The sequence below is a fragment of the Salmo salar genome, chromosome ssa18 (assembly GCF_905237065.1).
Source record: "Salmo salar chromosome ssa18, Ssal_v3.1, whole genome shotgun sequence".
Lineage (NCBI taxonomy): Eukaryota > Metazoa > Chordata > Actinopteri > Salmoniformes > Salmonidae > Salmo > Salmo salar.
Window position 1 is genome coordinate 71,977,045 of NC_059459.1, and position 9,125 is coordinate 71,986,169.

Genomic DNA, 9,125 nt, shown 5'->3' on the forward strand with positions numbered 1-9,125 from the left:
TTGGGAGAGATACAACCTGTTTTCACATTCAGAGTGTAATCACTCGGTCATCTTATACTATTGGTCATATGAGAACCAAAAGCTGGAGATAAGTAATCACTTCATTTCAGCTAGTTACTGTTTAACCAAAAGCAAGGTATCCTGATACTGTATTATTAACCTAAAGATGTATGGTACTACGTCCGCGGTCCGGTCACACAAATTTCCTAGGTTGCAAAGCTCAAGATGGATATTTTCATTTATTGGCATAGTAACAAACCCCCACCTCAGGACCCATGCGTGCATGACACAAACTGTTCACACTACTCTTGTTGGCGGAGACAGTTTTGCCGTTTTTAACCTGTGTGGTGGTCATGTTTTTGTTATTCACCCAATGTTCGCAGGTCTGATGGACCCACAACATTATTTTAAATTTTTTTTTTAAATACTGCCATAACTATAACAATACTTAGATGTTGACTTAAATCAATTACAAGCAATATAGACAGCATACATGGTTCATATTTGCCATTTACCTCTGCTAGATCCCATTCATTAATAAAAGCGCTTTTCGCTATTCAGATCCTTCCAAGCTCTACCAGCTTGGGTGGGGAACATCGCTGCACAGCTATTTTCAGGTCTCTCCAGAGATGTTCAATCTGGTTTAAGTCTGGGCTCTGGCTGGGCCACTCAAGGACATTCATAGACTTGTCACGAAGCCACTCCTCCATTGTCTTGGCTGTGTGCTTAGGGTCTTTGTCCTGTTGGAAGATGAACCTTCGCCCCAGTCTGAGGTCCTGAGCTCTCTGGAGCAGGTTGTCATCAAGAATCTCTCTGTACTTTGCTCTATTCATCTTTCCCTTCCATCATTTCAGCTTCAGTCCCTGCAGCTGAAAACCATCCCCACAGCATGATGCTGCCACCACCGTGCTTCACCGTAGGGATGGTGCCAGGTTTCCTCCAGGTGTGACGCTTGGCATTCAGGCCAAATAGTTCAATATTGGTTTCATCAGACCAGAGAATCTTGTTTTTCATGGTCAGTGCCCTTTAAGTGCCTTTTGGCAAATTCCAAGTGGGCTGTCATGTGCCTTTTACTGAGGAGTCGCTTCCGTCTGGCCACTCTACCATAAAAGACTGATTGGTGGAGTGTTGCAGAGATGGTTGTTCTTCTGGAAGGTTCTCCCATCTTCACAGAGGAACTCTGTATCTCTATCAGAGTGACCAACGGGTTGTTGGTCACCTCCCTGACAAAGGCCCCTCTCCCCCGATTGCTCAGTTTGGCAGGGAGGCCAGCTCTAGGAAGTCTTTGTGCTTCCACACTTATTTCATTTAAAAATGGAGGCCACTGTGTTCTTGGAGACCTTCAATGCTGCAGAATATTTTGGTACCCTTCTCCAGATCTGTGCCTCGACACAATCCTGTCTCAGATCTCTACGGCGCCTAAGAGGATGGCTGAAGTTTTACATGCTCCTAACTAACTAACTTTGTTAGTTTTTTTGCGTTGTTTATAACTTATTTTTTTACTTACTGTGTACATAATGTTTCTGCTATCGTCTATTATGATCAAAAATAACTTCTGGGCATCAGAACAACAATTACTCACCACGAACTGGAAGAAGCTTTTTCCTTGAATAACCTGGCTGGGCTAGGGGGCAGAATTTTCAAGGCCGGATGAAAAAAGTACCCAATTTAAACAGGTTACTACTCTGGCCCAGAAACTAGAATATGCATATTATTAGATTTGGATAGAAAACACTCAGAAGTTTCTGTTAAAACTGTTTGAATGGTGTCTGTGAGTATAACAGAACTCATATGGCAGGCAAAAACCTGAGAAAAATCTAAGCAGGTAGTGGAAAGTCTGAGAATTGTAGTTCTTCTTTTGATTCTCTATCGAAGCTACAGTGTCTGTGGGGGACGTTGCACTTCCTAAGGCTTCCATTGGCTGTCTAAAGCCTTCAGAAAGTGGTTTGAGGCTTCTCCTGTCACTGGGCAGATTATAGGAGCTCAGTTACTGAGTGGTCTGCCTGGCAACAAAGGGATTGGATATGCTCGGTCCCGCGAAAACGCCCCTCCTTCTTTTTCTTCTTGAATGAATACGCTATTGTCCGGTTGGAATATTATCGCAATTTTACGTTAAAAATACCATAAAGATTGATTTTAAACAGCGTTTGACATGCTTATAAGTAGGGTAATGGAACATTTTTACTTTTCGTCTCTTGTTCCGCGCTCGCGCGTTATGCCTTTGGATAAGTGATCTGTACGCACGAACAAAACGGAGGTATTTGTACATAAATATGGATTATTTCGAACAAAAACAACATTTCTTGTGGAAGTAGCAGTCCTGGGAGTGCATTCTGACGAAGATCAGCAAAGGAAAGAGCATATTTCTAATACTAATTCTGAGTTTAGGTTGCCCCGAACTTGGCGGGTGTCTGAATAGCTCACTGTGATGGCTGAGCTATGTACTCAGAACATTGAAAAATGTGATTTCTCCGTAAAGCTATTTTAAAATCTGACACAGCGGTTGCATCCAGGGGTAGTCTATCTATAATTCTTAAAATAATTGTTATATATTTTGTCAACGTTTATGATGAGTATTTTTGTAAATTGATGTGCACATTCACTGGACGTTTTGGTGGGAATACATTTTCTGAACATCACGCGCCAATGTAAAATGCTGTTTTTGGATATAAATATGAACTTTATCGAACAAAACATACATGTATTGTGTAACATAATGTCCTAGGAGTGTCACCTGATGAAGATCATCAAAGGTTAGTGCTGCATTTAGCTGTGTTTTGGGTTTTATTGACACATGTCCTTGCTTGGAAAATGGCTGTGTGATTATTTTTGTCTATGTACTCTCCTAACATAATCTAATGTTTTGCTTTCGCTGTAAAGCCTTTTTGAAATCGGACAATGAGGTTAGATTAACGAGAAGTTTATCTCATTAATCGTTGTATGTTTGAGAAAGTTGAATTATGACATTTTGTTGTTTTTACATTTTCCGCCCTGATATTTCACTGGCTGTGTCCCGCAGGGGACGCTAGCGTCCCATGTAGCCCATAGAAGTTAATGAGTCCATTGAGAAGGATATACTGCTTTCCTGGGAACAGGCCCAAATCCCTGTCATTTGCGTGAAGAAAATAAAAAAGGGCCGCAGGTCAGGCTGCCTTCTGAGAATCCATAGGCCAGCGAGTAAATTCCCACTCTCATCCATTCTACTGGCTAAAATGCAATCATTGGAAAATAAAATTGATGACCTACGATTAAGATTATCCTACCAACAGGACATTAACTGTAATATCTTATGTTTCACTGAGTCGTGGCTGAATGACGACACGGATAATATAGAGCTGGCGGGATTTTACATGTACCGGCAGAACAGAGAAGAAGCTAGGAGTGGGGGTGTGTGTCTTTTAGTCAATAACAGCTGGTACACAATGTCTAATATTAAAGAAGTCTTGAGATATTGCTTGCCTGAGGTAGAATTTCTTATGATAAGATGTAGACCACACTATCTACCAAGAGAGTTCTCATCTATATTATTCGTAGCCATCTATTTACCACCACAGACCGATGCTGGAACTAAGACCGCTCTCAACCAACTTTATAAGGCCATAAGCAAACAAGAAAATGCTCATCCAGAAGCAGTGCTCCAGGTGACGGGGGACTTTAATGCAGGCAAACTTAAATCAGTTTTACAAAATTTTAACCAGCATGTCACATGTGCAACCAGAGAAAAAAAAAAATAATAGAAACTCTAGACCACCTTTACTCCACACATAGAGATGCATACAAAGCTCTCCCCCGCCCTCCATTTGGCAAATCTGACCATCATTCTATCCTCCTGATTCCTGCTTACAAGCAAAAACTAAAGCAGGAAGTACCAGCGACTCACTCAATACGGAAGTGGTCAGATGATGCGGATGCTACGCTACAGGACTGTTTTGCTAGCACAGACTGGAATATGTTCCGGGATTCATCCAATGGCATTGAGGAGTATACCACCTTAGTCATCGGCTTCATCAATAAGTGCATCGACGACGTCGTCCCCACAGTGACCGTACGTACATATCCCAACCAGAAGCCATGGATTACAGGCAACATTCGCATCGAGCTAAAGGTTAAGCTGAAGTTTTCAAGGAGCGGGACGCTAATCTGGACTCTTATAAGAAATCCCGCTATGCCCTTAGATGAACCATCAAACAAGCAAAGCGTCAAAACGCTCGTCGGATGTGGCAGGGATTGCAAACTATTACAGACCACAAAGGAAAGCCCAGACCCGAGCTGCCCAGTGATGCGAGCCTACCAAACGAGCTAAATACCTTTTATGCTCGCTTCGAGGCAAGCAACACTGAAGCAAGCACGAGAGCACCAGCATGCACTAGAGCACCAACTAAATAACTTCTTTGCTCACTTTGAGGACAATACAGCCCCACTGACACAGCCCACTACCCCACTCGCAGGGCTGCCGGTCCAGACGGCATCCATAGCCGCATCCTCAGAGCATGCGCAGACCAGCTGGCTGGTGTGTTTACGGACATATTCAACCAATCCCTATCCCAGTCTTCTGTTCCCACATGCTTCAAGAGGGCCACCATTGTTCCTGTTCCCAAGAAAGCTATGGTAACTGAGCTAAACGACTATCGCCCCGTTGCACTCACTTCCGGCATCATGACGTGCTTTGAGAGACTAGTAAAGGATCATATCACCTCCACCCTACCTGACACCCTAGACCCACTTCAATTAGCTTACCGCCCCAATAGGTCCACAGACGACGCAATCGCAATCACACTGCACAATGCCCTAACCTATCTGGACAAGAGGGGGCGGCCCGTCAGAATGTCCAGGACCCAGTTGCACAGGGTGGGGTCGAGATCCAGGGTCTCAAGCTTAATGATGAGTTTGGAGGGTACTATGGTGTTGAATGCTGAGCTGTAATCGATGAACAGTATTTTTACATAGATATTCCTATGTAAAAATACGGTTCATCGATTACAGCTCAGCATTCAACACCATAGTACCCTCCAAACTCATCATTAAGCTCGAGACCCTGGATCTCGACCCCGCCCTGTGCAACTGGGTCCTGGACATTCTGACGGGCCGCCCCCAGGTGGTGAGGGTGGGAAAAAACATCTCCACCCCGCTGATCCTCAACACTGGGGCCCCACAAGGGTGCATTCTCAGCCCTCTCCTGTACTCTCTATTCACCCATGACTGCGTGGCCATGCACGCCTCCAACTCAATCATCAAGTTTGCAGACGACACTACAGTGGTAGGCTTGATTACCAACAACGACGAGACGGCCTACAGGGAGGAGGTGAGGGCCCTTGGTGTGTGGTGTCAGGAAAATAACCTCACACTCAACGTCACAAAACAAAGGAGATGATCGTGGACTTTAGGAATCAGCAGAGGGAGCACCCTCCTACCCACATCGACGGGACAGTAGTGGAGAAGGTGGAACGTTTTAAGTTCCTTGGCGTACAGGAGGCTGAAGAAATTTGGCCTGTCACCAAAAACACTCACAAACTTTTACATTTGCACAATCGAGAGCATCCTGTCTGGCTGTATCACCGCCTGGTACGGCAACTGCTCCACCCTCAACCGTTAGGCTCTCCAGAGGGTAGTGAGGTCTGCACAACGCATCACCGGAGGCAAACTACCTGCCCTCGAAGACATCTACACCACCTGATGTCACAGGAAGGCCAAAAATATCATCAAGGAGAACAACCACCCGAGCCACTGCCTGTTCACCCCGCTATCATCCAGAAGGCGAGGTCAGTACTGGGACCGAGAGACTGAAAAACAGCTTCTATCTCAAGGCCATCAGACTGTTTTTTTTATATCTTTTTTTTACCCCCTTTTTTCCTCCCCAATTTTGAGGTATCCAATTGGTAGTAGTTACAGACTTGTCTCATCACTGCAACTCCCTTACAGACTCAGGAGAGGCGAAGGTTGAGAGCCAATCATCCTCCAAAACACAACCCAACCAAGCCACACTGCTTCTTGACACATCGCACATCCAACCCATACCGTACACCTGGTGACCTGGTCTGCGTGCACTGCACCCAGCCCGCCACAGGAGTCACTAGTCCACAATGAGACAAGGATATCACTGTCAGCTAAACCCTCCCTAACCCAGACGACACTGGGCCAATTGTGCACCGCCCCATGGGCCTCCCGGCCGCAGCCAGCTGCGACAGAGCCTGGGCTCAAACGCAGAATCTTTTGTGGCACAGCTAGCACTGTGATGCAGTGCCTTAGACCACTGCGCCACCCGGGACACCTCTAGGTTTGATATTACAAAGCACTTAATTTTAACATTGTACATGTTCAACAGTGGGGGAGATACTGAGGCAGATTAGAGAGGACACAATAATGGTCCGCAGCCTGGAATGTAGGCCTAACTTCAGATGGAAGTACCACCTTAGTCACAGCCTTGGCAAGGCTGTATAAGATTATTTTGAAAATGTATTTAACTAGGCAAGTCAGCAAAGAACAAATTCTTATTTACAATGATGGCCTATACCGGCCAAACCCTCACAACGCTGGGCCAAATGTGCCCCGCCCTATGGGACTCCCAATCATGGCCGGTTGTGATACAGCCTGGATTCAAACCAGAGTGTCTGTAGTGACGCCTCTAGCACTGACATGCAGTGCTTTAGACAGCTGAGCCACTCGGGAGCAAAATAAAAAGGGATAAAAGATGATGAGGCAAATTATGGAATAGACATCCTTGATCAAAGGTCCCATGATACACCTGACAGAGAATGTAAAAGCATTTTGGAATTCAGTAAGCTATGATAATCATTAACCAATCAAATGATAACATTCCTTTATACAGTATAAATGCAATGCTATTTTTGGCGTTACATTTATGAGTGTTGAGGCAGACAATTGACATAAATGAGTTGTTCTACTAAGACAACGATACACTCACTATACATTGAAAACCCAACTGTTGAACGCAAACCTAGTTATGCTATATACGGTGACGGCCAAATAAATTGGCACCCTTGCACATTTATATTTCTTCTCAAATAAGTTGAAATTGAAAAGTGTTTTGGTCCACATTGTTATATTTTCAACATCATTACAGAAACAATTTTAAGCAGTGTTTTAAAACTTAAGTTTACAATTTTAATTTAGAAATGAAAAACAAATGGCATGGGAAAAAAAGCGCCCAAGAGCTTAAACGCTGGCTAGACCGGGCACGCCATTTTGCGCATGTTGGTTTTGTCCCTCCACACCAGAGGAGATCGGGACTCACAGTTTGAAATATCAAAATTAACTCTGAAGCAACTATATTAATTATGGGACAGGTCAAAACACATGAAACATTCATGGACATTTAGCTAGCTAGCTTGCTGTTGCTAGTTAATTTGTCCTGGGATATAAACCTTGTGTTGTTATTTTACCTGAAATGCACAAGGTCCTTTTTTTTCAGGATCTTTGTAGAATTTTGACCCATTCTGAGTCACACAAAATCATTTTTGTTCTCTACGCCAACAATTAATCCACAGATAAAAAGGGAAACCTAGTTAGTTTCTAGAAATCTATCCTCCTTCAGTCTTCTTCTTCTCGTGATTTTAAATAGCTTTTGGCAACCAACGTTAAGGTTCCTTACGGCCACAAACTGGACTGGAGTAGGGACCTCAGTTCATCTTTCGATCACCCACGTGTGTATATGCGCACAAAAAAACAATGAGCAGATGAGAGAGGTGGGGCTTGCAGAGCATCATGCATCAAAAATAAAACCAGGTTCTATGTTAGCGCCTGGCTACGTAGATGCTCGTGGATGAAATTTGTGAATAACGTGTGTACATTTATTTTGCAACACTCGCACAAGCAACGTGGGTGGTGTGGTCATCATGTTATACTTGGTTGCACAGCCCTCACCTGAGATAACTGGTGACAAATGCTTCTTGTAACCATCTGTTCTGGAATGGCCACGGTTGAATCCAATCTAAAACCTATGATAAGATATGAAAACAGCAGATGGTTGAGAGCAATCCTAAAACATTGCAGAATTGGAGCAGTTTGCGGCTGAAGAGTGATCCAAACTTCCAGTAGAAAGATGCTGCAAGCTCCTTGATGGCTATAAGAAGTGTTTGTCAGCAGTTATATGTTACCAAAATCTGTGTGTAGTCTTGGGTGCTAATAATTTCCCTACTATAAATAAAAATGATAAACTTAAGTTTCAAAAATCTAAATTGGTTCTGAAATGCTGAAATCCAATAACTATGTCTGAAGACCAAATGTATTTTTCAATTTAAACATAAATAGTATTTTAGAAGAAACAGGGAATTATTTAAGAGAAATGCTAATATAGTACTAATATATTTGGCAGCAACTGTACATAGTTGTACATATACTGAACAAAAATATAAACGTAACATGTAAAGTGTTGGTCCCATGTTTAATGAGCTGAAATAAAAGATCCCAAAAATGTTAGATATTCACAAAGCTTATTTCTCTCAAATGTTGTGCACACATTTGTTTACATCCCTGTTAGTGAGTATTTCTCCTTTAACAAGATAATCCATCCACCTGAGGTGTGGCATATCAAGAAGCTGATTAAAAAGCATGATCATTACACAGGTGCACCTTGTGCTGGGGACAATAAAAGGCCACTCTAAAATGTGCAGTTTTGTCACACAACACAATGCCCCAGTTGTCCCAATGTTTGAGGGGGCGTGCAATTGGCAAACGTATCTGCATACTCGTCATCCTCACCTGGGTCTTCACCTGACTGCAGTTCGGCATCGTAACCGACTTCAGTGGGCAAATGCTCACCTTCGACAGCCACTGGCACGCTGGAGAAGTGTTCTCTTCACTGATGAACCCTGGTTTCAACTGTCCCGGGCAGATGGCAGACAGCGTGTATGGCATTGTGTGGGTGCCCCATGGTAGGCGGTAGGGTTACGGTATGGGCAGGCATAAGCTATGGACAACGAACACAATTGCATTTTATTGATGTCAATTTGAATGCACAGAGACACCGTGAGGAGATGCTGAGGTCCATTTATCATGCCATTCATCCGCCGCCATCACCTCATGTTTCAGCATGATAATGCACAGCCCCATATTGCAAGGATCTGTACACAATTCCTGAAAGCTGAAAATGTCCCAGTTCTTCCACG